Here is a 5602-nt window from a genome sequence, read left to right as displayed (position 1 = left end):
GTTTGCCATGTCTCTCCTATGATGTTTTTAGCCTCTCTTACTCTGAAAATGTAATCTAATGTTATTTATTGCTTTATATTCTTAGCCGGTAGACAAACATACTCCTGGAGCTTGCTCGATCGCCTTGTTGAGAGGGGTCAGGGAAGAATTTTTTACAGCTCACTTATCTGGCCCCTGGGTGATTACTGTTTTTTTTTGCTTCCCTCTGGAATATGTAGAGAGTGAGTCGTATGCCCACCTCCCTTGTTCTCTGTAAAGCGCATTGTGTTGCCTCTGGGTATGAAATGCGCTATACAAATAAAGCTTTGATTGATTGATTGATTTAAATGAGGGGTTTTGCGTGTTATATCCTACAATTGCACCATGGAAGAGGAGCAACGAAAACGCAAATGCAAATTTGACGCGTCAAAGGTGCGCTCAATGATGTTCCTCGTGTGGATATGGGCCGCATTGTATCTGAGCTCCCCGGGGGTATTTGGCTATAGAACTGGAGTCACGAGGAAGGGCTGTAGGGGATACGAGCTATCACCTAAAAAGGAACATGAGATATGAACTGAGATGATGCTTTGGTTCGGTTTAGGGATGGACAAGGCTAACCGATTAAACGTTAACCGAACATAAAACGAAACAGACAACTGACTATGCACCACTGTACACTCGAACACTCGAACCAACACCTGACAACACTTGAGCAATTGAACACCTTGTCTATACAATAGACAACTGACTCTGCACTACTGTATACATGTGAATTACATGCCTCTCCTCTTTACAAAGATGGTCACAACCACAACATGTCCTGAGAGCACATGCAAAATAACAACTTATGGCTACTTTTAATGTGTACGTCTGTATGTTTAATAAAGCTTTAAAGAAAAGTTTCAATCAAGACTTGAGTATTACCTATTCTCTTGAGTACTATGTTTACAATTGTTCATTCATGATATTATTACAATTGGCCTTTCAAGTCTGCCTACACTTAAGTTACTTAGCTAAGAACCATTTTAATTACAATTTACTTCTAAGGGCAAATCCTTTACTTTCATATCTTCATATCAATATAAAATCAAGATCCTAGTAGATATCCAAATAACCCACTGTCTTGGGTCTACTTATTCACCACCTAAAGGGAAGTGCAAAACAGCAAATCATGACCTTTATCCAGAAACAAAAGTTGAACCCATTGCAGCAAAATAGCTAACATTACAGGAATCATCAGTGTAACTGCTTTAGCCACTGACCGCTACCATTTATGTTATGTAAGCTGCTGCTAGTTGTTGTGAGCCCATGAGCTTACTGGCTATCCCGCTCTCATTGTGCTGGATTAGCATTGGAACTGATGTGTCCAGGTGACAAGACCCATCTTTATTTATCAGACATTATCGTCCTACCAGTCCCGCACAGAAACAAGCCAGCCAACGCACATAAGCCAGGTTGGACCTGGCCTGGTTTAGAAAGAAGATACACTTGTGAGTTCTGGCAAGTAGTAGTACATTGACTTTTCCTACGTTAAATGCAATTACTGTAAGTCGCTTTGGATAAAAGTGTCAGCTAAATGATTGGAATGTAATGTAATGATGTACTAAACAGCAAAAATCACCAGCTCACCCCAGATAACGGCACCACAACAACAGGAACGAGCCACACACTTTCAAGTGTGACCATAAAAGGACTAATTGTGGACCAGGCTGTTGTGTGCATAGTTTCCTACGACAAATTGGTTCTCTGCCCAAGCATGCAGGACCAGACCAGTTCAGTTTCTGGTCAGTTCACAACATAAAAAAATCACTGCTTGAGAGGAACTATTTTTTATTTTAGTATATTTTAGGTTTTTTCTTCCTTATACACTGTCATTACTTGACAAACCATGATTTTCTTTTTTTTCCTTTGACCAGACCTTTTTTTTTCTTCTGGCAACTCAGACATACTCATAATAACTCACTGGATAAGTCGGCAGATAGATGGACATAGTCCCAATAGACATCAGGCAGAGGATGAGCCAAGTCCACAGATGATGAAGGAGGGATAAACACGTTTTCTCTTCTCCTCCCCACCTGGTTGTAATAAGGCAATAAGATATCATTCATCCACTCTCAACTCTGTGGCCCTGTCCCAATACCCACCCTGGTGTGCACTTGGGTGACGTATTTCCGGAGGTAGGCAAGCGCACAGAAAAGTGTGAAAGTCTGCACTTCACGAGGCTGCTACAAAACAAATTCTTGGGATACCCTTGGTGACGTCATTCACATTTTGAACATGCCATAAAAGGCACATCTAACTCCCCTGAAGAGATGACCGAGCTTGATGAAGTTAAACGTTGGTCTCAGTAGTTACATAAATAGGCCTACCGTATGAAATCTCACACAGTGTGGTATAACATTAACGTGGTAGCCTACGCTTGGTTGGGCATCGTTAGCGTAGCAGACATCGTTCCATCAAAACTGAAAACAATGTGAACTAATAACCCAAATTCATCTGCAGCATATTACATAGATGTTTTGTTACTTCAAATGCATGATTCTAAAACCAGACACCTACAACAGTTTTCACTTACTCTTCAATATTGCTTTTTTCCCGGCCATGTTGTCACTTCTGCCAGCATGTCGAATGCAATGCATTGTGGTCTATTCACTTCAGCGAAGTCTGCATCGATGCGAACTCACAAGAAATACGTGCACACGAAGTGCAAGAGTGCACACTTTTGTGCTAGGGTGGGTATTGGGGCGCAGCCCATTTCTTTCATCTCTTTAAGTGAGCTTCTGATCAGTCGTGGCTTGACTACTGCGTTGTCCCTGGCCTGCTGTCTTCAGTGTGATCATGTGCAATGAGACTTTAAGCTTCCAATACCTTAGCCACACTAAGGTCCTTTTACATTGTGAGTTACAGCAGGTATGGCACATTTGCAACCAGGATGTTGCGGTAGATGTTTGGCCAGGCTTAGCTTGACTTGTGTGAAAAGGGTACACATACTGTAGTATCACTGACTGTACAGGGAACCACACCTCCAGATTCAGACACCTAAATCCTCAATGTGTTTGTCATAGCCAGAGCTCTGGTGGTGAATATGGAAGGAAGACTCTCAATGGATGAGCCACTAAAGCTAGCGTTAAAAGAACTCCGGAAGGTTCCGTCTAGGCCATGTGATCTGATCTATCTTCGTGAATGTACGAGACCTCTGGGATGTCGCGTCCTTGGGGTCGCATTGCAACCCATCCATCTTCTTCCCCCATTCACTACTTTATTGAACTTAGTCATCAAAGTAGTCTCATTCTTCTATAGGCTCTCTCCTGAGATCCATATTTTCATAGCTGTAATTTTCCTGTCACATTCTTGGGGCTGCAGGCAATGGAAATAACACAACAGCTTATATAAAATAGTCTGTAAGTATAGAAGCTCACCACCTACGTACTACTGTCAGAACAAAACACTCCACCACAAATTTGATTTAATGACAGAAACATTTAACCCTTTGAATATGACCGCCTCGCTTGCAACATTTTACAAAATATTACCAAAAAATTAAAAAAAATCCTACATTCCAACACTTCCTGAAAGCTGAGAAACTGCACTTTCTAGTAATATAGGAAAAATCCAATTAATATTTGAAATGTTGCCACTGTACTCACCGGATGTTTACCAATGTGTGTCCACTACCACCAGCGCTACTGATGTACTGTTTGTGTATTCATCTACGGTACTGTAGGTTTACCAACGACATAAATGTCAAGCTAACTAATTAGGAGGTGGCTACACATTCCAGCTCATTTTAATGTATCTATTTTCATCTAAAAACCCATCTGGGTAGCAGCTGCCTTCATGGAAAGTGAGTGTTCTCCAAGAAGAAAGCACCCATGTTGATGCTAGTAGTCTGCGAGGTAAGGTCTGGATGATACAGGTCATAACTCTGTTGGCTTAACACTGAGGGCACACTCAGCAAGGTCTCGTTGTTCCATCCCAACCCGGAATGGTGTTCCCTGAACACAGTATGTCTTTTCCCATCCAAAGGTTATAAAAAAAAGAAAGAATTTGCATTGTTTTAAATGCCACAAAACAGATGTCTAATGATGATGAAGTGTTAAAGCAATACATCGCGTTATTTGGACCTTTACAAACATGTCTGGTGTTAATTCTCCAATTAGATTTACTAAAAGTAAGCTGAATCGTCCAAAACATTCTACAAACGCTATGTATTGCTTTAAAACGATGATTCATCGTCATTCTTGGTAGAACAACTGTGTCCCACTATCTAAGTCACACCACACGTGACCGTTTTTAACGTGGACAGCCTGTGAATGTGTGAACTTCTCAGCCTGCAAACGTGTGACCTGAGCAAACTTATTTTTGTTAGCAGGAAGTGAAATACATATAGGCCTACTCAGGGGTGTGGTGGTGACTAAAGAAGTGGGTATAGTGCAGCAGAAATGTTACCGTTTTTACATTAGTGTTGTTTAAAGAAGAGGGTGTACTGTGGGTCCATGGATAAAGAAGTGGGTATACTATGGGTACATGGATAAAGAAGTGGGTATACTATGAGTACATGGATAAAGAAGTGGGTATACTATGAGTACATGGATAAAGAAGTGGGTATACTATGGGTACATGGATAAAGAAGTGGGTATACTATGGGTACATGGATAAAGAAGTGGGTATACTATGGGTACATGGATAAAGAAGTGGGTATACTATGAGTACATGGATAAAGAAGTGGGTATACTATGAGTACATGGATAAAGAAGTGGGTATACTATGGATACATGGATAAAGAAGTGGGTATATTATGGGTACATGGATGATGAAGGAGGGATAAACACGTTTTCTCTTCTCCTCCCCACCTGGTTGTAATAAGGCAATAAGATATCATTCATCCACTCTCAACTCTGTGGCCCTGTCCCAATACCCACCCTGGTGTGCACTTGGGTGACGTATTTCCGGAGGTAGGCAAGCGCACAGAAAAGTGTGAAAGTCTGCACTTCACGAGGCTGCTACAAAACAAATTCTTGGGATACCCTTGGTGACGTCATTCACATTTTGAACATGCCATAAAAGGCACATCTAACTCCCCTGAAGAGATGACCGAGCTTGATGAAGTTAAACGTTGGTCTCAGTAGTTACATAAATAGGCCTACCGTATGAAATCTCACACAGTGTGGTATAACATTAACGTGGTAGCCTACGCTTGGTTGGGCATCGTTAGCGTAGCAGACATCGTTCCATCAAAACTGAAAACAATGTGAACTAATAACCCAAATTCATCTGCAGCATATTACATAGATGTTTTGTTACTTCAAATGCATGATTCTAAAACCAGACACCTACAACAGTTTTCACTTACTCTTCAATATTGCTTTTTTCCCGGCCATGTTGTCACTTCTGCCAGCATGTCGAATGCAATGCATTGTGGTCTATTCACTTCAGCGAAGTCTGCATCGATGCGAACTCACAAGAAATACGTGCACACGAAGTGCAAGAGTGCACACTTTTGTGCTAGGGTGGGTATTGGGGCGCAGCCCATTTCTTTCATCTCTTTAAGTGAGCTTCTGATCAGTCGTGGCTTGACTACTGCGTTGTCCCTGGCCTGCTGTCTTCAGTGTGATCATGTGCA

Source organism: Borostomias antarcticus (assembly GCF_949987555.1).
Source record: "Borostomias antarcticus genome assembly, chromosome: 21".
Lineage (NCBI taxonomy): Eukaryota > Metazoa > Chordata > Actinopteri > Stomiiformes > Stomiidae > Borostomias > Borostomias antarcticus.
Note: the sequence above shows the minus strand (reverse complement) of the source record.